This window comes from Pseudonaja textilis, chromosome 2 (assembly GCF_049901715.1).
Source record: "Pseudonaja textilis isolate UNSWEBS1 chromosome 2, rPseTex1.2, whole genome shotgun sequence".
In the NCBI taxonomy this organism is placed as follows: domain Eukaryota; kingdom Metazoa; phylum Chordata; class Lepidosauria; order Squamata; family Elapidae; genus Pseudonaja; species Pseudonaja textilis.
Genome location: NC_141991.1, coordinates 191545096 through 191570035, shown reverse-complemented (window position 1 = coordinate 191570035; position 24940 = coordinate 191545096). Strand labels below are relative to the sequence as shown.

Below are 24940 nucleotides of genomic sequence, written 5' to 3'. Positions count from 1 at the left end.
TTTTTAAATGAGGAAATAGGAACAACCCAGCCGACTATCGCCCCTTAAGCCTGCTCTCCATCATTGGAAAACTGTATGCTAAATATCTGCAATGTAGACTCCTCACTTGGGTTGAGGAGTTCAATATTATTGGTGCTGAACAGATTGGGTTTAAAGCAGGCTGTGCCACACTGGACCATTGCTTTGTCTTAGCACACCTGGTCGATAAATATACTACCATACCAGGTGGCAAACTTTTTACTGCTTTTATCGACCTAAAGTCAGCATTTGACTCAGTCCCTAGGGGACTGCTGTGGTCAAAACTGCTCAAAAGTTCTATCGATAGACGTCTTCTGTTCCTAATTAGATCCTTGTACAACCAGACCTCTAGTCAGGTCAGGTGTGGTTTGCAGGGAGAACTTTCAAATTCTATCCCGATTAAGAACGGAGTAAGGCAGGGTTGTGTTCTGGCTCTTCTTTTGTTTAATTTATTCCTATCTGACTTGGCCTTTCACATTAGACGTATTGAGTCCCAAAGCTGTCAACTACGAAGATCCCGCTTCTCTTTTATGCTGACGATGCAGCCCTCCTTTCATTGTCAAGGCCAGGTCTGAAAAGATTACTTTCTGCATTTGGCTCTTACTGTGCTGAGAACCACTTGTCCATTAATTATGACAAATCCAAAGTATTGGTGTTCTCTAGAGCCCAGAAATTGTATAACTGGGCTATCAATGGTAATGCTGTTAAGCAGGTTTTCCATTTTAAGTATTTAGGTATTCAATTTCAGAACACCGGTGCTTGAACTAGACATCGAACCCAGGTGCTGAATTCGGCCTCCTATAGTCACCAGCAGATTTTAAGATTTTTTTATACCCAAGTAGGCCAGTTTGTTCCTTCTGCTCTGCATATTTACAAAACTTTGGCTCAAACTCTTTACGGAATTCCCATATGGATACGGGGCTTCAAGGATTATATTGAAAGAACCCAAGCTGTCTTTCTTAGAAAACTTCTGGGTCTTCCTCGTGTTTGGTTTTGCTCCGATGTACCTGGAACTGGGCACTCGATCAGTCAAATGTATGGCGTGGATTAAGTGGTGGTTTCGAGTGCTCTTTCTGGCAGTTCCTGGTAGCTACCTCTCCCTGGCGTTTGCTGACTCTCATATTTCTTGTTGGGAGAGGGAGCTGATGAAGAAATTACACCTGCTAGGTTTTACGGGGGATGCCCTGGGAGATTATGGCCAGAAGGATACCCAATTTAGGGTAGTCCAACAGCTTGTGGACATTGATTTGCAATATCTATGAGCCAGAGCTAACAAAACTTGCTTCCCTCTGATCTTAAGCTAATTTAATAATTACGGACTGAGGATGGCTTCCTATTTTTACACTCTAACCATTCCCAAGTATAGAAGAGCTTTCTCCCTAGCTCGCTTTAATGTCTTGCTCTCAGCACTACTGGATGGGCGATTTAAGAGGCTCCCGATTAAAGAGCGGCTATGCCCCTGTGACAGAGCTGAGGCTGAAACTGTGGAGCGTGTCCTTTTATATTGCTCTACGCAGGCAGATCTAAGTTACTGTGTCTCCTTGAAACAGACCCTTCTAGACCCCAATGTTAGTAATTTGTTCTTATATTGTCTAGGGGATGGCTCCTCATACATCACTTCTCAGGTTTCCAAAAAATTTTTAAGAGCTGTAACCATCAGAGGAGAACGCTGTAATTCCCCTCAGTCAAGTTTTTGGTGACCAATTGTTCATGACTAATTTTCCCATGTTCTTCTTTTGTTGTACTTGTGTTTTGGTCTGTGAGCGCAAATATATTATATTATTATTATTATTATTATTATTATTATTATTATTATTATTATTATTATTATTATACTGATCCTGTGTGTTTCTCCAAGACTAAAGGGAAACAAACAATGATAAAAAAATAAAAAGCTATAACTTCAACTTCAGCAATACCAATTGAACTAAGTAATACAAGATAGGATATGATTAAACACAAAAACATGCTTTGTGATTTGAGATAGGAATTTAACACCTCCTTTAGCTGGTTTCACCCAATCTAGAACATACATGAATATTCAAAGATACTTTATTGTTAGTTCAAACCAAATCACTTACTCCAAAAGGCACTGATTCTTCAATGATTCAAGCACTCAAACTGAATCTGAATTCAGAAAACAGGTGCTCTGTCACTATGGAAATTCTCCTTCCCCAAATGGCTAGAACAGTTGAGAAAATGCCTGATGATCATAAGCATGGAATGTTACAGTACATGATTAAAGTGATATTTTAGTTTCCATGTATAGGGAGAAAAGATTAAATAACAATGGCCTATTCAAAGGAGAACCAATTACTATCAATTGCAAATGTCCCCCCACCCATTCAGTGGTGGGATTCAAAATACCAGTTCTGTGGGCGTGGCTTGGTGGGCGCGGTAGGGGAAGGATACTGTAAAATCTCCAGAGGTGATATTTGCCAGTTCTCCGAACTACTCAAAATTTCTGCTACCAGCTCTCCAGAACTGGTCAGAACCTCTGATTAAATCTAATACCGTATATATGATTCTCTTGCTTCCTAGGTTGGAACTGACCGTGTAGTCAGCAATGTCCTCTGTAAATATTCTTTCCATTCCACTGTTTTGCACAATCTCATGCCATGAATACCAACTATGAGTATATACTATACCACCATCTCTTATCCTGAATATTATTATGTACTTAGGTGAACCTATCCAATTTGTCTACCCCCGCTAGCATCCAATTTAGTGCACTTCATTTCTGCTAGGAGAGTTTAAAGTTTTCTTTGATGTATATTTTTTATATTCCAAGGTCCAATTGCACTTCTCTTTGTAAAATGAAAAACTCATTTTTCTACATTGTCACTTACGATATCAGACTATTTTTTAGTTTTTTCTGGCTCCTGGTTTACTCATAAATGTTCAATTTTCCTCCCCTGCAACCAGTAAAGTGCTTTTTGATTTAGGCAGTCTCATTAACTGACATTCAAGCTGGTCTGAAGGTTTTAGCCCTCTCCATGTAATTTGCTTGGCAACAATACAGAACTGGTTTGTCACTGGTTTTTTTTTTTTACTTTTGAGTTTCTAAGTAGATTTCTTCCCACGTGTTGCAAAACCCCTTCTACTCTCACTTCCATTGTGTGTTATTTATTCTCTGCTTAACTAGTCACTACCAGCAGCTTCTGGTCCTTCCAGAGATCTTCATGGTTATTGCACCTCCTGAAATATCCCTCAATATCAAGATGGCTTAATAACAGAAGTATATGAGAGGCCACAGCTTTCTCCTTAATAGAATATCAGAAAAAAAATATGTGTTCACAGAGAAACTGGAGGAGACTCCCATACTCCCAGCCCTTTTTGTAATGAAAATATTGTTTATGAAAATCCACACAGTCCTTGAAATATGCCTCTTTTCCTTTAAACCAATTTAAAACCTTCTCAGCCTTGCAGCTTTAACTCAAAGAAAGCCCAATTAAAGCCATTTCAACCTTGAAACCTTAATGCGGAAAAGCAAAATTTACCTGTCGTGTTGAACAGAGGCCTGACAATTTCACAAAACATTCATAAGGAATTAATTTCCCCAGAGACAATTCTTAATTTCTATTGGTTAAATGAAATGATTTTATCTCTGAGTAAAATATATGAATTATACTCATCTGCCATCATCAGGCTTCTGTATTGTGTTCGTCTGTGAAAACTGAAATGGCTGTGAAAGTCTGACTCACAGACGAACACAATACAGAAGCCTGATGATGGTAGATGAGATTCTGCCGAAACGTTGCTACAACTTTAAAAGCACAACTATAATGACGTGGGAAAATACCCAAACAAAGCTGAATACCATACATGTAAGTACCCACGAAAACTTAAGGAAACGATATATGTTTTCTGAGGTTCTCGCGGGTATTAGTGTGTGGATCATTGGTTATTCGGGTTTTCTCCCGCGTAAGATTGGAAGTATATATGTATAACTTGTATATTTTACTCAGATATATATATGCAGAAGCTTTTGAGAAGAACACTGACTTTCCCAGTATATTTACAAAAAATAGTGTGTGGGGAGGGAGATATTATAAGCTGAATCTTTATGAATAAAGCTGTGCAAGACTATGAGACATATTAAAACACTGAATACAGATAGTATCCTTTCCTCATTGTATGTATTTTATACACCATGAAATTCAACAAGCAAAATATACAATGGTACAGTCATGAGCTAAGGAATGACTCATATGTTTTCCATAAATCTAAATAAACAAGGAAACACAGACTGAATTAAAACTGTTATTTACTAAGAACAGGTCCTGCTTTTAGGCCTTTAGGGCAAAATATACAGTCCAAATAGGTAGAATAGATAATATATCTGCGTGCATCTTTTAAGAGCTGGTTCTTCCAGATGAAAGGCTAGTAAGCATTTCCAAACATTACCCGTAATTTTGCAAATGGAATTTCCATTGACTATCTTCCATTCGGAAAGCCTTTTAGATATAATTTGATCTAGCAGTCAATGGAATTTTCCCCAAACCTCATCCAGCACTTGTGACAACTGTTTTTTTCCTAATAAATTTCATAATCTCTCATTTTTCTTATCAATGTCACAATCTGTTTGGCAAAAGGCATAATTTATTAAAATTCTGTCCTATAATTTACAGGGGAATTTTAAGATTGGCACCAGATCTTTTGTATTTTGATTCCGAAGGAAATGCTGCTGGGTTCTATAAAGTCTCTTCCTCTGTAAATTCAGGATATGAAAGGAACTGAAAGCACAAATTGTACATACCTCTTTTTCTTAGAACAATATTTCCTTCTATGCCAGAAATTCAGATTTCTCTGTCCATACTAGCTGAAATATTGCATGTTTATACCACACATTTTATTCCTACCTAAAGATGATTTTGAATTTAGAAAAAATATTAAATGGAAAAATATAGGCTGTTACTATTTGTTATTTGGAAACACTCCTGATGATATAATGGAATTGGTTGGATCTGAACTTCTACTTAATTGGCCTACACCAAACTCCACGCATTCTACCCTTCCCCCACTCCACCAACACCTAATTTTAGAATTAACTTTGAGGAAAACAGAGACACATTAGAAGAAAAAGTTTCTGAGACTGAATTCATTTTTCTCTCCCCCAGAGTAATTCAATTTAGTTGTGATTTCTTGTGCCATCCATCTTTAGTAATGTTATTGTTACAACCAAAAAGATTTTACAGATTTCTCAAATGTTTCAAAGAATTTTCAACACCTTTGAGCAGGGCATGTAGATAGTACTTTTTCATCACGATAGAGAAACTGACGTAAGAATTAAGAGAGCCTATGGACATCAAAAGTGCTCACACTGCTTTCAATCTCAGCGGATCCTATGCTTCAAAGAAATATAATATAAATCTAAGGCTCAGGAGCAAAATATTAGTCTGTTTTAATAGAACTTGTATGCAATACAATCAGGGCAGGACACACATAACTGAATGGCTCTCAGTGTAGTAGCTAAGGAATCAGGCTACAAAATAGGAGACTGTGTGTTCTAGTCAAACCTTAGGCACAAAGCCAAATGGGTGACCTTGGGCTTTATTTCACTCCTAGGAAGGATGCAATGGCTAATCATTTCTGAAAAATCTCGCTAAGAAAACTGCAGAGACTTATCCAGGTAGTATCCAAGAGTTGAACTCGATTGAACAAAAGGAAAAAAAGAGAACTAACAGGAATCATGCAATTACAACACCTGAATAACTAAACTCCATGAATAAGGAATTCATTCTGTTCTGGGCACAAGCTGATACTTTAAAAAAAATGCAATGTAGGTTCCTTGACAGAGAGAAACACAAAGCTATATATGTCCAATATAAACATTAGAAGGGTTTATCCATCAGATGCTCTCTGAAACCATTTTAATATTAGCTAATACTTACAGCAGGAATTCCCCGGTCTTTTGGCCAGCAGCAGTCTGTGGCATGCCAGAAACTAGATCACATGAACAAGCGAAGTGCCAACTCCAGCATGCAGGCAGCACATGAAACCACGCCCCCACTGGTCCGCAGAAAAAGCTTTCTCCACAGAACCAATCCCTGGTGCCCAATTAGCTGGGACTGATAATTTACAGAATCTCTTATATTTGTGGACCTTGTTTAACATTCACTGGTTCAACAACCATTCAAAGTTATAACAGCCCCATTGCAATGTCTCCACAATCACGTGATTGTAATTCAGGCACTAGGTGACCAGCATGCGGATACAACATCACAGCAAACTAAGAAATAAATGGGATTTTCTACAATACTTCTGTGAATTTTTAAAATATATTGTAATAAGCCACATTTCTCCCCTCCCACTCTAAATGTGAGAGTATTGTAACATCTTTTTAAAATGAATATAAATGAGTCGATAGGAATGCATGTGCTTCTTACAGAAGGATCATCGAATAAAGCACAGGTGCACATTGTAAAGTATAGTGCTCCAAAAAGGTTAAATATCTACTTTTCTGCTCCTGGCAAAACAGAGGTAAACTAACTCGACAACAGAATCATGATAAAAAGCCTGATTAAAAATTTATCCCTATTTAATCAGATGTAGTTCAGTATGATACAATGGTGAGGAATATTTTTCTAATGTTTATTATTTATAATAAAGACAGGATGTGTAAAATTAAAATTTGCAATGTGAGTCTCAAATAAAAAGTCACAGTCAGCATATACTGATGTAATAAAGAATCAAATAAACACCTGGAAACTCTTTTTAAAAACTTTTATCAAATAATAAACAGTGGTTTCTTCCTTTAAGAATCAATTATCCAGCAAGATCTTTAACAAAATAATATTTTAAAAAACATAATAACAGTTTGAAAAATGTTTGACAACCTTATGCAAAGTTTTCACAATTATATATAGGCAAGTATCAATAAAAAGTTTTCTCTGAACTGGGCAAACACTCGTAAATATTTGATTTTTTAAGAATATTCTTTAAACAGCAGGTGTTAAGATATATGTTAATAATTAGCACTTTCTGAGAATTGCTAATCAGATGATATATTTATGAAATTATGTTTCACACATTACTACTGTGAAATCCCAGCAAACAATTAAAGTATATACTTTCCTACATTTCATGACATACAGCACCTATCTTGACTATGTGGTCTTTTACTTTATTGCTTCATATTATTAAAATTACAATGCTATTTTTCCTACATGATATAAATTGCAAGTAGCTGTCATGCAAAGAACTTAATAAACTTTCATTTTTTTCAAATTTTTCAGCACTGTATTACAGTATTTTATTATATTACCTATGTTTATGTTGCTATTGCGCTTCCCAGGGAACATATTTTAAATAACATAATTTTAAAGAATTTTTCATAAGTAACAAGATAATCTTTTGAGCTATTTGTAAAGAAAAAATAAACCTTTTCAAAAAATTCCCTTCTTTGGGTTAAAAATTAGTTCTGCTAATTATAATAGAGTGGCAATGCACAAGGGATAATAATCTAGTTTCTCTTTGATAAAAGGTGGACTTTTATCCTGGACCTGCCTCATAACAGGTAAACAGATTCAGTTAGACAAAAGAGGAAGTAGGTGTTCCAATTATGATCTCTTTGCATGCAAGAGAAACTACAAATAAGAAAGTGCAAGTTTGTTTCATAGAAGATATATTGTTTTACAGCTGGGTTATATATTGAATTAACTACAGATAAGAAACAAAGCCTTTATAAATTAATCCTTTCCATTTTTCAATAAGGATAGGAATATGCAAACAAGTATAGAGCTCATAAAAGATTTACTTTGACACAATCATTTTCATAACTATTTGAAATACTCCTAGAAATAACATTTTGCCTAAGATTAACCTTTTTGCCATAATTTCAAATATTTGAGAATTCACAAAACAGATTAAACAATAAAAAGAAGTGAACTAAATAATGTTGTGTTGAGCTTATATCATACATTGTGTTGTCAGCGGAGTGCAAACATTTTCAGGCCAAGGAGCACAACTGGTCTTTGGGTGACGTGCTAGGAGAAAACGTTATTTAAATGTGTTTAATTATATTAGGTTAAAAATTAAATATACTTAATATTATTTTCTCATGCACTTTAGTTTTATTTTATCATTTGTCAACTCTATTGATGGCTGCAAAGTTCCCACCTCATATTCAAAGATAGCCAATCAGAATCTGTTTATCACATTCCCAAAGAAAAACACTGTCACTGTCATACATAAATGGCAAATCTCCCCAAGTGTTCGTCTTAAAAATGTTGCCTTTTTGGAATCAAATAAGAGACACTGAACATTAGGTAAAGTACCTAGTACTTTACTGAGGTTAAGTAGAGGACAAAAGTAACATTGTTCTAAATTCTGGATTAAAGGCTATTATTCCAGAAGACTCTGGAAAATTCCAGAGAAGCCAGAAGACCTGTTTTAGGAATTCATTTGCTCCGAGCAATAGGTAAATTATACCAGCCAATATTAACTTTTATATTTTTGTTTAAACTGCTACTTAAGCTTTATTGTCTCTAGTATTTATGTTCACTGTATAAACTCTACATCTGAGTTTTACGTAACTGACAATCGTTTTACAGCAATGTCCTACATCAGTAGGAAACAAATATATTGAGATGTCTATTCAGAGACATACATTTTCCTTTTCTTTATATAAATTTTTTCTATGGAACACTTGGGAATTTATTAAAGTTGCAATTCCCTATTTTTATATCCTTTGCTAGTGAATGTTTTATATGTGACTGGTGAAAGCTAAAATTGAGATTTTTATTTTTATAAAAATTGTTTGATTTAAGCTAAAATTGAGATTTTTATTTTTATAAAAATTGTTTGATTTTATCTCTCACACAAATTGGGCCTCTCTTCCAAAGGAAGGGAGAAAAAAATGAGTTGATTCTCCTAACCCCACATTTCAAAAAAACAAGGCTAGAAGATGATGCTATGGAATTTAGTTATTTTTTCCTTTTAACTTGCAAGAACAACACAGGTTGTGAATGTTCTGCTTATTAATGTCTGGATGGCAAAAAAAAGACAGAGTAACTCCACAAAGCATCCATACAAAGTCTTTTTCATTGGTTCATCAGGCATCCTATCAACTCACATTTATGATCAAGTTCCTCTTAATGTCCAATCCTTTGCATATCTGAATTGTGGTGTAGAAATTATCTCTTTCATCCCATATCGAAGAGGCAGGGGGTAGCGCTGCTACCAGGAGGCTGCTGTGTTCAGCAGGCAAGAATGAAAAAACCTTCCCCAACCCACCAAGGGTCATTTCAGTGACCAATCAGGGTTACAGATGTGGCCACATGACATGTACTACATTTCCCAGGATATCTTAGCTACATTTACCATGATGCATTCCCTTAAGGAGACAGTTCTCAATTCCTAATTAACTATCCCAAATCCCATTAACTCTAAACTGTTTGGACAGCACAGTGGAAGTTCTCTCACATGTCAGGGTTGTGATGAGAAGCTTTCTGTAAGCATCAGGAATTACTAAGGCAGGAGGTAGAATTAAGGTGTGTAGACCCAGAGGACTTCTGAGACAGGGGTTTCAGACCTTTAAACTTTACTTGATAGGCTAAACTCTACTGCTACGCATTGTGCATTTCACATTAGGCAACATTGATTATGATCATGTAAGAGATTAAATCATAAGCAAAAAAGTTACATTTTTGTAGGCTTAGAGAAATACCTTGTGCAGATAATTGGTACATCTACGGTTAAAATCTATATATACAAAAGCGAAATACCACTCATGCATCATCACAAAATCTCTAGAACCGTAAAGCCTACAAACTTAAAATTTGGCACATATGTTCCTTTTGGCTTCTAGGTGCTCACTAAGAAAAAATTGTTTGAAATGACCATCAGAGTATTTCCTATATTATTAGTAACACGCTCTGATGCTAAGGAATTCTACTCCTCATCCCCACCTGAAAATAAATATGTTCCAAATGCAAAACACAAGCTGAGGAGAGGAGTTTCACTTTCACTTTCACAGCACCAAGCAGCTTTAGTACAGAACAGTAGAGCTAAGCCACGCCCAGGCTCCTTGCTGTTTCCTTCTTGCTCACACAGCAAATACTGTTTCACTTTCCAAACAGCCCTCAACTCTCTCACATACTGACAAGACTCTAGCCAGATGAATACCAATGGATACTGGTAGGCAGAGGAAGAATCTCACCCCCTTATTTTCCTCCCCAAAAACTAAGATCTGAAAAGGTTAAACAACTATACCAGGCTTTGTTAATTCAATAGCAAGAAAAGGTAGGAATACTAACATTTTGCTTTGGATACCCACATTTAAGATTTTACTGACACATCTTTTGTTAACCCTCTTTGGAATAATTATTTGTATTGTACTAATATTAGTAATAATCTGCTCACCAACGAACCAAATGTATTGCCAATTTTTTACTTCAAAACCACACTTGCTCTTTTTTACTGTGTATTTGAAAACTCTGAGCATTCAAATGCTGGGGAGGAAAATAATAATAATTTCAGATAATATAAAGCCATATTAATTCTATGCTGTTACTATTAAATTCTTAGTACAGTTCAACTGTTGTTGCAGATAAAAGAAAATCAAAGTAATCACTACATATTTATGAGCTGCAATTGCATCTCATAAAATTACAAAACAAATAAATTTACATTTTTCACTGTGCTGGTATCTGCAACAGGATCTAGTAATTCTTGTTACAGCTTTGCCAGAAACAAATTATAAAATAGTAACACAGAAAGCACACACTGTTCCATTCCCACATATATTCAGTGTTTGAGGAAACTGTAATTTAAAAAGGTCTCAGTTCAAACACGATGGTGGAAAATTTCTATTTCTCTTAAGAAATTGGATTAGTATAGAGGTGGAATTACACTGATACTGATAGCGGTATAACTTGTTTAAAAATATAGACAATTTCATAGAGTTAATACCATGCACAGCAAGTACTATTCTTAGAGACAGCCGCATGCATCCATCTCACAATTTAAAAATCGAAATTTTATTTTGAAATAACCTGAATTTTGCATGTACTCATATACCATATGCCTCATAAATAGGAAATCATATATAGCATTAGAAATCATCTTGTAAAATTATGAAATAAATCCATTGTTACATAAGGTTTTCTTTAAATTTCCATTTAAGGTCTATTTCATAGGCAGAACCTAAATGAAAATAAAGTAATAACCAGGAATTTACGAATCCAAATTACACAGATTAAACCATTTAGAGTTTTTAAGTATCCATAACAATAGCAAGGCTCTACCATTAGGGAAAAAATTAACAAAAATCCCAACAGGCTACCAAAGCAAATACAACTTTCATTAAGTTCAGTTCAAAATCTTAAAATAAATATATCTATATCCAGCAATAGAGGCCTACCTGAAGCTGATATGAATGCAAATTTATAATTTACAGTGACAATCTGCACCCATTTCAGGTAGACAGTTCGAGACAACATTCCTTACAATCTTGAGAGAAAACTAACGCTAATGAGATATTAACTTTCCAGTAGCTCCTATTCAGGAAACTACTTAAGAAAAAAAACCAGATTTGTTCAAGTATGTTTGAGATTCCTCAAACACTGATGAATACGTAGTCCTCAAGTTATGACTGCAATTGAAACCAAAATGTATGTTGCTAAGTGAAACATTTGTTAAATGAGTTTGCCCCATTTTATGACTTTTCTTTCCACAGCCTTTAAGTGAATCATTTTTTAAGTTAACAACATAGTTGTTAAGTGAATCTGGCTTCCCCATTGATTTTGCCTGTCAGAAGGTTGCAAAAGGAGATCTCATGACCCCAAGACACTGCAACCATCATAAATGTGAGCCAGCTGCCAAGCATCTGAAATTTGATCATGTGACCATGAGGCGGCTGCAATGGTCGCAAGTGTGAAAAATGATCATAAGTCACTTTCACCAGATAGAATAATAAATATCAAGAACATATAGGTAGTCTTTGACTTATGACAGTCCTTGAGCCACCAATTTACAATTAGTACTTGTAAAGTGGGTTGCCATATGACTATGCCTAATTTTACAACCTTTTTGCAATGGTCATTAAGTGAATACAGTGGTCATTAAGTGTTCACTATGGGGTGGGTTTTGCCAGAAAATGCTAACCAGAAAAAATATAAATCATGGTTACATGACCAAGAGACACTGGAAACAACATAAATGGGAATAGTTACCAAGCACCCAAAACATGTGATTGCGATGTGTGTGTGTATGAACATCAGAATTTCAATTCCAAGTTGCAAGTCCCATTTTCAGAATAATTTTTATGAAAATTATTTTCCTAATTTCAAATGGTTAAGAAATTGGTTATAACTCAAGAACTAGTAGCAGTGCCTTACTGGAATGGACTTCTGCTACAACTAATCAATAGAAATATGGTGCAAAGATATATAGATATAGATATATTGCTTGAAAATGGGAGAATATGTGGAATAAAGATTTAAAATTTACATTAAACTATAACTTAAAAGAAAATTTCTATAAGATGATGCATCATTGGTATATAACTCCAGATAAGTTGTCAGAAATGCATAAAGGTATTTCGAATGAGTTAGGAGTAGGATTCATATCTTAATACAGAAAAGTATTAAAGTGAATATAGAAAGAAAACCAGAGACATTTCTTTTGAAAAATTGAAAAACAATCAAAAATAAAATTCAGAATTTTGTTGTTATATATGTTGACAGCAGCAAGACTACTTTATACACAGAAATGGAAGGTCATCTCAATCCCCACAATGGATGAATGGCTGGAAAAACTGATGGAGTTAGCAGATGAATAAATTGACTATTTTGATCAAAGAAAAAAATGCAAATACTTTTATTTCTACTTGGAAACCACTTCTGGACTTTGTACTTGGAAAAAAATGAAACTTTGATTTTGGGTTTTACCAATTAGGGAGATTTCGTTGTTGTTATAGAAATGATTAGTTTATACTATTATATAAAAGTAAAAAGTTGAAGTTTGATATGGATGTCTTATTCTACTGCACCAAAGGGAGTTGGAAATCAACGCTTTTTTAAAAATTTTCCCCTTGCCTTCTCCCACTTTTCTCTTCCCTTCTCCCTTCCCTAACTTCCCTATTATTTTCTTTGTATGTTATATTATAAATTAATAAAAAATTAAAAAGAAAAAAGAAATATGATGCATATATATAGACTCTTTCTATAGAAAAGATTGAAAAAGTATTATCAGGGGTAGGATTCAAAATTTTTAACAACCGGTTCTGTGGGCATGGCTTAGGTGGTGGGCGTAGCTTGGTGGTCATGTGACTGGCTAAGTGTGGCCAACTCAACATCACTCACATCGAGGCATGCATCTCCTCTCCTGCCTCTCGTGACTGTGGGGATGCTGCAACAGTCATAAGTGTGAAAAATGGTCATAAGTCCCTTTTTTCAGTGCCATTGTAACTTTGAATGGTCACTCCACACAAGCAAAGTAGCAGCAAAGGAGGGGGAAAAATACTCCAGAGAGGTTCCTGAGACAGGAAGTCTAGTCCTGCCAAGAATGTAATAAGGGTTAACGGAGAGGCAGTTTGTGTAAGCAACACCAGAATGTTTCCTTCCTGCCTTCCTTACAGGATTAAGCCAGTAATTTCTTCTAACAACCAGTTCTCCGAACTGCTTAGAATGTTACCAACCGGTTCTAGCGAATAGGTGCGAACTGGTAGATCCCACCCCTGAGTATTATTAACAAAGTTTAGATAAGGACTTGGAACATGGTGCTGTAATTAGTTTGGAGTACAAGTGCCAAAATAAAACAAGCCACAATGTGGGACCATATTTTAATACAAAATGGGAAGTGAGTCAATATGGGAAGTTACGTCTTATTGACATATTTATGATATATTTACATTTTTGTATGTTTATTGATTTTCCTCACGATTTTTAAAATATGACCATCATTTGTCATGGCTTTTTTTTTAATGAAATGCGATTAATAAACAGCAATAATAACCTACAGTCAAATTGCCACTTCTGGATCAGCGATATGCAAATATTGCTGATTGTTTTTTCCATTACAATATCTTAGTTACCAATTAGGCGGCAAACAAAACCAATCATTTTTTCAAAGCTGTCATTTCCCTTTCAATAATCCTCCATTTCTGCTAATTATATACTAGATATTTCACAACCGAGACTTAACACAGACTTGAAGTTAGGTCTTTTGTTTTATGAAGGAGACTTTAACGCTTCCAGTTTTTAGCTTTCATTTTTAAATATTTCTGCCTCACAGGGTAGCAAGGCTCGTAGCTAATGAAAAAATGAGGTTACAGCATGGACAAGCTGAAATTTAGGAGAGGGGAGGGTTAGTGGAGAATGTGGAGTCATTAGAAAAACAAGTGTGTTCAATCTTGCTGCACATGTTTGTCCCTTATTTTAAAAGGCACTGAGAAAAATCATGCTCTATCATTTTCGCTCTAAATGTTCCTGGTACATACTGCAAGTACTCAGGGCCCATGACTAGAGGTTGCTCATCCTAGTTTTAAAGCCAAAATTAGACATCATTTCCTTAAACTCATCAGTTCATATATACTTTCATATCTTTCTCACTAACAAGTTTACTATTACCTCTCTTCTTTTGAAAAACATAATTCTATTTCTGGAGGCTGGCCAGATAACATGTCCTTTATATATTAAAGAAAAATACCTCATATGGTAACTGAGTTAGAGTTAACCAGAAAGTTACCATTTTCAATTTCTTCTTAAATTTTTACTTCTACAATTATGGTTAATTTAGAATCCTAAGTTTGACTAGACTTTTATATTACTTAAGGCAGAGCTTCCCAAACCTTTTCCTTATCAAACAACTTATCTGAAAGTCCTTCTTACCCAATCTAGGTAAAACACCTCAAGTCAATTTAAATATTCTCATTATGATTGAGTAATGATGTTGTCTATTATTAACTAAAGAAAAACCACTTTTACCCAGTTTTGAGTAATTTATCCAGGTTTGGAAAGCCCTGACTTAAGGAGACAACATTCTCTCCATTCTACTTGAATTTATCTTACGCTTGAAAAAAAAATAAACTACAAGTCTTATACCGAAAATAACTCAAGCTGATCAGATATATCTAGAGCAAATGCTACAATGGAAAACTTACAGCCCAAAAATTAATGTTGAGATCATTGTTCCACACCTTGGCAAACAATGTTATCATATGTGTAAACAAAATTAAGCAAAGCTTAGAACAGAGGTAGAGAAAAAACATTCCTGTGAAGTGTGACTCTTTTATGCAAAAGAATTACCAATTAGTAACTATCAACCACACAGGTTGAGTTACATTGGCAATTGGGACTGGAATTTCTGTCATTAAGTGATGCAGATATAAAGTGTGACATCATATGACCATATCCGTGTAAGGTTGCATTTAGCAAAAATTATGCAATTTAACAGATGAAAGCAAAAATAGATTTTGTGTCCATCATCAAAGTTAGACAATCATTGAATTGATGTTTGTGTGCTATGCTGCCTATCTAGTGCCACAATTGGTAGCCACACGAAAACAGATTCAGCAGAAACACCAGGAAGAAAAAGAGAAAAGTCACAGAACATAGAAAAAATAAAGGTTACTAAAATATCACATTTTCAGATTTTTGAAAAAAAAATATTTTTGGTTACAAATTCTGAACACTTTCCAGAGTTTTAAAATAAAAGAAATGTTTAATCTTTTGATTTATTTTATGACAAGCAACATGATAGTAGAACAGCAGTACTACTTCAAAAGGTGCCCTTTGTTTCAGAAGATGTTTTTTATGGATATACCCTACCATGAAAGTTTAACTGACAAACTCCATTGATGAAAAAACTTGCAGGATATACAGGTAATCCTCAAAGTATGACAGTAATCCAGCCCAAAATGTGTTGTTAAGTGAAACATTTGTTAAGTAAGTTTTGTCCCATTTTACAACCTGTCTTGCCACAGTTGTTTATCAGGGCACTTGTTAAATTAGTAACATGGCTGTTAAGTGAATCTGGCTTTCCCATTTACTTTGTTTATCAAAAGGTTGCAAAAGGTGATCGCTGCATCTGTCATAAACATGAGTCAGTTCCCAGCACCTGAATTTTTATCACATGATCATGGGATGCAGTAATGGTCATAAGTATGAAAAAGTCACTTTTTTCAGTGTTGTTGTAACTTTGAACAGTCACTAAAGTAACTAACTGTTATAAATCAAGGACTATCTGAACAGCAACTTGCAAACTAACTAAAGTGCAGAGAAGAACAACTTAGGGGACCGGAGACTAAAACATACAATGAACGGTTGCAAGTACTTAGCATGGCTAGTCTAGTGAAGAGAAGGACCAGGGGAGACTTGATAGTAGTGTTCCAGTATTTGAGGAGTTGCCACAGACAGAAGGGGTCAAGCTATTTTCCAAAGCACCCGAAGGCCAGACAAGGAATAATGGATGGAAACTGACCAAGGAGAGATTCAACCTAGAAATAAGGAGAAATTTTCTGACAGTGAGAACAATCAACCAATGGAACAGCTTGCCTTCAGAAGTTGTGGGAGCTTCATCACTGGAAGCTTTCAAGAAGATATTAGATTGTCATTTGTCAGAAATGGTATAGGGTCTCCTGCTTGGGCGGGGATTTGGACTAGAAGATCTACAAGGTCCCTTTCAACTCTGTTAATCTGTCAAATCTGTTAACAAAACGGAAAAGTTAGGTAAGAAGAGTGAGAATTTATCTATCCATTTTCTGCCTATCAGTGTTATAACTGAATAGAGTAGGACAAAGTACAGAATACAGTACAGTACAGTACAGTACAGTACAGAGGGAGATACTATCAAAAGAAAATGTAGGTTTCAAAATAAACAAAATCTTGGAGGAATCTATGGAGAAAAAAATCCTGAAAAATTCCTACAGCACATCCCTACAGGGGAGGCAAATGGAAAGCATATCAGAACATTGATGACTCCTTCATTCTAAGTACTCGTTACTGGTCATGTGACCCAGAATGGATTACTGTACTACAGTATAGTAATCTACTCTATGCTTACCTATACACACAGAGACGTAACATAAAGGAAAAACAACATGCAGAAAAATTGAACACATTATTCATTATGCAGAATAAAATACAGGGCCTCGTATGGTCTTTGGAAGAGAGTTAGGAAAGAATTTCAGAATTCATGCTCTACATACTTTCCCTACTTTGTTTTATAAGATGTAAATTGTTTTGCACAGCTATTGACTGAAATAAGTATTTTCTATCCAGAAGATTCATATGCAGCATCACACAATAAATAATGCAAATCATTTTTAGCAGATACAAAATGAGTATAATAGAAGAAATGTACCAATTGTTTTTGGCAATGCTTGTATTTTCATAACATCTTCAGTGATTGTAGGAAAATAATTGTCAGCTCTAATCCTAAGCACGCTTAAAGGAATTTATTCCTGGGTAAACGTGTAAAGGATTATACTGGAATGCATGAAAGTAATTTCTAAATCCATGGATGAACTGTTAATGGTAAAGAAATAAGTGCATTCTCAAGTATTGGTGAAATTAAAAAATGAAAGCAAATCCATTGGAAAAGCTATTTTTTGCCCACATCTTAGAAGTCAGGGTACAAATAATTTATTACAGCTCTCTATTTATCATTTTAATTTGTAAAAAGATTAAAAGATAGCTGCATTGACCTTTAATATTTTTGTTAAGTCACTACCCAAAGAAACCCAGGCATAGTTCTTCCAATTATGCAATGCAAAGAGAGGGAAGTCACTCAAACCTCACTACTGAGCATTAATGAGGGGGGGGGGTGTGAGGGGGACCAGATTGCAAGGATTCAGACTTATGATGCATTCAAAAACCTTACATTCCAATTTAGTAAACGAGTCTTGCAAGCATTAAGAAATACTAAGATCCTTACTGCAAATTAATATAAGAATCAAATGTCTAGTAGTTTTTCACTACCTATTGCAACTGATTAGGACAGTGAGAACTGAAGTCCTAAATATCTAGAGAATTTCTCCTCCAGCATAGTTCTTCAACATAAGGATTGTTTTTGTTTTGGTATTTGATTTTTGTTTTTCACAAATTAAAAAACCTGAATAGAAATTAGAGAAAACTCGTTGTATACCTATTAAGTAATTATTATAACTTTAAGGTACCATTTTATATTATGAGAGTGAGTTTAGCCCAGTGATGGCTAACCTTTTCGTCATCGCATGCCAAAAGTGAGCGCACGCATGCGTGCCTGCTTGTACCCATAATGCAATATGTGCACAATAGCCTCCCGCCCCTGTACATGTGTGCATAACCCCCCCGCATGTGCCCTGCCTCCTGAGCATGCACACACATCTTCCGCACGCATCCCGCCCCTTCCTGGGGGAAGGGGTATCTGCCTGGCAGATACCCGACAATCAGCTGACTGGTGGGAGGCACACACGCATGTGCAGTAGATTGGTTTTGGGTGACGATTCGTATGCTGGCAGAAATGGCTCTGCCTACTACTTCCAGCACATGTGCCATAGGTTCGCCATCACAGGTCTAGCCCCTTCCTAGGTTCAAACATTCCCAGTCTTTGCTTCAAGTCTAGATGAATTGTTTTGTGTAATCATGGATCTTCTTAATGTCTAGAAGATGAATGATATCTTAATATGTTATCTATTAGTATTTGTATACCATATTGTTTATTTCACTAATATTATTAACATTAATACATTTTAGCTAGGTTGAGGCATGAAACAATACCAAGACCAAAACATAGTGAACCTAAGAAGTAAAACCTCTGAATTACTAATAGTTATGAACTGTCGGACTCCTGGGAAGGTTAAATGCATTTGTATGGGCTAACTTGTGGCTTAATATTATACCTTTGATAAAATAATTAAATCTTTCATCTCTGAATGTTTTATATTTTAATATGAAATAGCTAGACAGTTAATGCAGGTATCTAACCCAACATCTAGAAAAGTTGGAGCAGTGGAAGGAGAATTAATAGCATCCATCTTTTTTCCCATTTTTTCACCTAAGTTTCTGCTTAATGGAGAAATGTTATTACTCAAAGGTATGCAGAGCAAATACACAAAGGTGTGTTTGCATATAGTGAAATAAAAAAGTCACCTGCAATAGCTAGAATTCAGCACTAGCTATTGGTTCCAGGAAGCAATGCTATTTTAGGTAAACAATCTTGTGATATTGCAATACAATCTTCATATATCGAGCAAAAAGCTTCCTTTAAGAACAGAATATTTGCATAATATCAAAGTATGTTTATATTAGTTTTTCATCAGTTCAGGGCATTTATAAACCTAACCTTGTGAAACTGATATCCCTCCTTTAGACCAGAAAAATCACCTGGATGTTTCAATCCTAAATTCGTTTACACAGTAGAATAATTTCTAATTCTCCTCCCAATCGTCCATTTCAGATAACAGATTCAATTATCTTTTATATCTTATGAATTCCAGCAAAAAGACTAGCGATTATGGTGCCCTTTCAATTATAAGCAGTTGCTCCCTGCTCCCAGCAGTCAACAAAATTTCACAGCCAAGTCCTGATCTTGATCCTGTCCTTAAAACTCAATGGGATTTCCAAGTTAGCACATTCTACTACTGGAACAAAGCACAAACACAGGGAGTTAATTAATCCCTTTACAAGTTTTAGAAAAGATTCCTGACCTTCTTACAAGCTTGATGAAACCAGAAAGAACCAACACCATGCATAGCAGGCACCGGCCTAGCCTTAAACAGAAGTCTAACTGTTGCTCTTCTCCATAACAGGATGCTCAGTTACCAGAAGGCAAACCTGGAAGGGGTTGTGGGAAAGGACATTAAATGCTCCGGTTCTTTCAGGCAGCCAACCCAGCTTCGTGTCCTTCTCCCGTTTAAGGACACCTACAGAATCTGCACCGAGTACTTTTTTTTCCTGAGCTTTTTTTGGGGGGCAGCAAGGGGGAAGGGAAGAGGGGTGTTGTTATACAAATCGTGGCGTTGGTATAAGCCGGGCAATGGCTGTTCCAGAACATTTCTTCGACTTTTTTTGTGTTTGTTTGTTTGTTTGTGTATAAAATCACCCATCGCAACAACTTCCCCGAGCCGGGGATTTGTCCACCTCCGGCGGCAACCCAACCGGCCGTGGCCGTCCCCTCAAACTGGCCACTTCGAAAAGCGCGGCGAGGGATAGGCGACCAGCCCCACACACCCTGAGGTGCTGAACGGGAAGGACCTCGACCGTCGCCCCTTCCCCCTTTTCCCTTTGGTCGGGAGTTGCGTGAAGGTGTTTTTTTTTTCGGTGGGGGTGGTGGTGGTTTGTATCGTTCGGCGAAGGCTGTGGATGAAAGACAACAACCTCCCCTCCACCTGTTCGGGAAAGCCAGGGCTGGAGCTGGCCAAGGGGGCAAGAACCCTTCCGACCACCGCCGCGGCTGAAGCCTTGTCTCCCCTTCGCCATGCAACCTCCACCTTCACCAATGAGCCTCCCTTCTTCTCCTTGGCGCCAACCCGTGTCCCCAACCCCCCACTCCTCCTCTCCTCACCACGCAGCTCCCCAGCAGGCCAGGCTCGGGCTCCGTGGGCAGCTCGGAGAAAGGCCTCCTCCTCCTCCTCCTCTTCCTCCTCTGGTAGCCGGAGTCTCCCGCACACCCACCTCCAGCGGTCGAGAAAGCGGGCTTCGCTTTGCCGCAGGCGACGAGCTTCCAAAAGCCGAGCCGGACTCCAAGGCAATCCGGCGCGGGAGGGACTAAGCTGCGGCGGCGGCGGTGGCAAGAGCCAATTGCCTGGCGCTCTCGAGCTCGGCTCAGCCCGGGGCGTCCGCGCTCCTGCCCCAGTTGCGCCTCTGCGCCGCAGGGCAGCAGCGCCTCCCGACGGGCACGCGACCGGTTTGGTCGCCAGGTTGCAGCACCCGCCGCTTCCTCCTCCTCTTCCTCCCGATGCCAAGTCCCGAACCGGGCTTCCCCCTTTTTTTTTCCCCCTCCGGCCCTGTTATGGGGAGAAATCTCCTCCTCGGAGAAGCCAGAGCCGCTCGCCCGCTCGCCCGCCTGCCTCCTCGAAGCTCAGCGCAAAAAGCCTCGGAGGGGCCTCGTGCTCTTTTCCTCCTTCCAGCCCCCAAGCTGGGCTGGAGGAGGAGGGAAGAGGGGGAAGGGAAGGAAGCAAAAGCTAGAAGCCAGCGACCCAAAACTAAGCGGCCGTCTTAGGCCCTCCCGTGGCCCGGCAGCCGCACCGAGGCTCTTCCTCGTTTCTCGCCCCCGTCCCCCTCTTCACTTTCCTTAGCGTCGCCCTTCGGTTCTCCTGCTCTCTCGGCTCCCCGTCTTTCACGCGCCAGGGGTTTACCTGGGAGGTCCCACCGGGCTCTCTCCGACCGTGGCCTGTCAGTTTGATCCGGCTTCGGGTTGAGGAAATTGTTGGGTCCAACTTGATTTCTGCTCTCCGCGCAGTCTCGGAGGTGGACTCTGAGCTTCTCCGATGATTGCTTACTTGTAAAATCCACAATGGTATCTTGAAGGCAAGCAAAATGTTGATGCCTCAACCTTTAGTCCATTTCTTCCAGTGTATCTTTTCCTACATCTCTCTCTCTCTCTCTCACACTCACACACACCCACACACACACCCACACACACACCCACACACACACACACACCTGCTCTTTGAGCAGAATCAAATCTTGCAAATCTGAGATGAAGCAAATATTAAAGAGAATGCCCTTTTAGGAACACCAAAGATAACAATTGTGATATTTTATGTGATCTACTTTATCTGCCACATTTTTTTTTCCAATGCTTTAATAATGGCTTGCTCAAGACCTAAACATCCTATGAACAATCTGGATTTTGGTACTGCAATGAAAGCCATAGCTATCATAAAAACGGTAATAAAAACACACCTCTAAAATCTAGCAAACAGGAAGGATAATGTACAAGGTTGGTCATATGGTTTGGTTAGCTTTTGCACCTGAACAGGTAAATCACAATCCATGACCTATATTGTCTTTAGATCACTTGGTCTATGTGGCAAAAATTTGGTGGCAAACTATTCTTTTGCTGCCAAAGGATGCAAAAGCCTTAAGGCACTGAAGTACTCCCACCCACACCCACCCCACAAAAGTAAAATGCTAAGAGATTGTGACTTGTACCTTGTTTTCCTTTTGCATAAACTATATGCTTTGAATTGTGAATATTCACTATTTAATCATTTTGAAAACAATTTTTATAAATATTCAGAAGTGATACCATCCAAATAGGTTGCATTAAAGTAAGAGATGCTTACAATGGTTATTCTGAATTTCAATTCCAAGCATCAATAAATGCATTTTAAAGCACTGTAGTAAGGCTTTGAGCAATTCCTCTCTCAATGTAATGATTTGGGTTGGGGCACACTATGAACCCTGCTAGGCCAGTTATAAGCCATGGTTTAAAATTCACCATAATGATTGCAGTATAGCATAATTCCAAAGTATTGTGTGAAATCCTAGTATCAGGTACACACACACACGGGGGAGGGGAGAGAGATATACAGATATATAGATATAAATATACAGTAGCTTCAGGAAAGTAGAAGAGGGACCTTTTAGTTTTAGTTTTGAAAACAGAACTGCTCCTATTGATCTTGCTTTGGAGTAAATTATTATAAAGCATAATTTTAACACAAAATACTAATTCAGCAATTTTATGCAGCATTTGCAGATCCTTACTGTATCAGAATAACAGAACCTAAGAGCTAAGAAGTAAGTAGTGATTTGTACTAAATAAGTATGCATGTTTGGATTTAAATGCCATATATGCTCCTTGAGGTAACTCTTGAAGCAAGCTTGCATTCACATTGATTCCACAAGGATATTTGTTGTTTAGTAATTATTTCTAGTGATCAGACTCTAGTAATTCTATTAAGCTTTACTCAATAGGTTTGTGCTTCTTATCATAATTGGACTTTGTTTTTGCTGTCATAGAGCTGAGGAAAAGCAATTAAAGATAAGTACAAGGGGAAGTTCTAAATAGAATAGAAATTGTTCTTTTTAGCTTAGCTTCTTTTATCCCCTTTGACCCCAAGAGGCTCCTTGCCTTACATATATGGATTTTTATAAATTAATATATGGGTGTTTTAGAGAAATACACAGTTGTAGAAGATAATTTCTATTTTTGACACAGTTCTATATGCTTCCATCAATAGCCATTTGTTACATTAGTTGTTAGGAAGACAACCTTTTTTTTTTTTTGAAAGACTCAGACAAATGCCTTGCATCTTGCCAACATTTCCTTTAGTTCAGTTGATTACAAAGGGCACTTCAAAATACAGCCTATAAAACTGGCACTTTGATCTATAACACTCTTTGAGGTACAATCACTTATTTTGATGAAAGAAAGCTTTGGGAAGAAACAATTTGTGGATTGAATCTAAAACACTGTTTGCAATGTTTTTGTTTGTTCATCAAAGCAGTTCCTTTCATTAGACTTTCAACTGGAAAGTTTTTGATGTCACTAAGACATACAGCAGATAGGAGAGCAGTGACCATTTATATTTCTGTAAAAAAAATGTCTTAGAATGGGTGTGCTAAAAAATTAATGTAGTAACAATATTCTTCATAAACTTCCTTTTTGGTTGGAAATGTTTTGTTAATTTGGTTAACCATATGAGGTTAATATAGTAGGCCAGGAAAAAAAAATTGTAACAGATTTTCCTTATAATATTAGAACACATTAGCGCAGGGGTGTCAAAACTCATGTTGTCACAGCAGCATCCTGTGACGTGTCACAACTTTTCCCCCCTTCGCTAAACTGGGTGTGGGTGGGGCCAGCGCGTGACGCATCCAGCCCATGAGTTTGACAGCCCTGCATTAGCATCTTGCTTAATCTATGCTCCACCTGTGGTCCCCACATGTCTTGACGGTATCAGATTAAGAAAGCAAAAGCTGCCCCAAAAAGCTCCAATACAGTCCTAGGCTGCATTCACAGAGGAGTGGATCAAGATCAGATAAAATGTTAGTACTGCTTTATAATGCCTTAGTAAGACCACATTTGGAAAATTGCATCCAGTTTTGGTCACAATATATAAAATAAATATAAAAAAGATATTGAGACTCTAGAAAGAGTGCAGAGAAGGGCAACGAAGATTGGTGGCTAAAACATGAAGAAGGGTTGAAGGAATTGGGTAGTCTGGTTTAATGAAAAGAGGTATTAGGAGTGACATAATAGCAGTCTTCCAATATCTAAGGGGCTTTCACAAAGAAGGAGTCAACTTAGTCTCCAAGTACCTGAAGGCAGGACAAGAAGCAATTGATGGGGACTAATCAAGGAGAGAACCAACCAAGAACCAAGGAGAAATTTCCTGACAGTGAAGACAATCAGTGGTAAAACTTGCCTCCAGAAGTTGTGGGTGGTTCCATCACTGGAAATTTTTAGGAGGAGATTGGACAACCATTTGTCTGAAGTGGTATAGAGTTTTTCCTGCTTGAGCAGGGGTTGGACTAGAAGATCTCCAAGGTCCCTTCCAACTTTGTTTTTTAATGTAGAACAGGGGTGTGCAACCTTTGGCCTGCCAGGAATGCATTGAGTGAAGAGAAATTGTTTTAGGCCACATATAAAATATATAATATAATTAATCTATATGAAAATCACATAATACTATTAAAAGTTTGTCATCTTGTGGGGTCATATTACAAGCTGTCCAGGGCTGCAAATGGCCCTGAAAATGCCAGGTGTTGAAGGTAGATGAAAAAGCATAATGCAGAGCTTGCCCAATATTCATATTCTACTTCTGGGCCTAATATTAACCAAACATTCACTGTTTAACTTAACCATTAATTTAGAAGTTAGTATGTTATATAAAGGTGGAAAATTGGATTAATTGAGTGAGCCACTGTTTGGTTAAATATAGGTGAGTGTAATTTTTCAGCATGGCCCCAGTGTGGAGCCAAATAGTATTTCTAGTGAACATTTTAATGGTCCTATCAATGTGACTTAAGTATGGCACAATTTT

At 37.2% G+C, this 24940-nt stretch overlaps 1 protein-coding gene across 7 annotated transcripts in view; it reads right to left on the bottom strand.

Annotated features, from left to right (window-relative positions):
- The window catches only part of PIP5K1B (phosphatidylinositol-4-phosphate 5-kinase type 1 beta), an 89783-nt gene extending 68346 nt beyond the window's left edge, over positions 1 to 21437 (bottom strand). Inside the window, exon 1 of one of the 7 annotated variants that reach the window (XM_087926715.1) lies at positions 21302 to 21437. The gene's annotated coding sequence lies outside the window, so the exon portion shown is untranslated. Of the gene's footprint in view, positions 1 to 20508; positions 20829 to 21301 lie in introns of those variants that run through there. The other 6 variants (XM_026703774.2, XM_087926718.1, XM_087926717.1 and 3 more) reach the window with 6 other exon arrangements.
- Positions 21438 to 24940: the final 3503 nt, after the last annotated feature.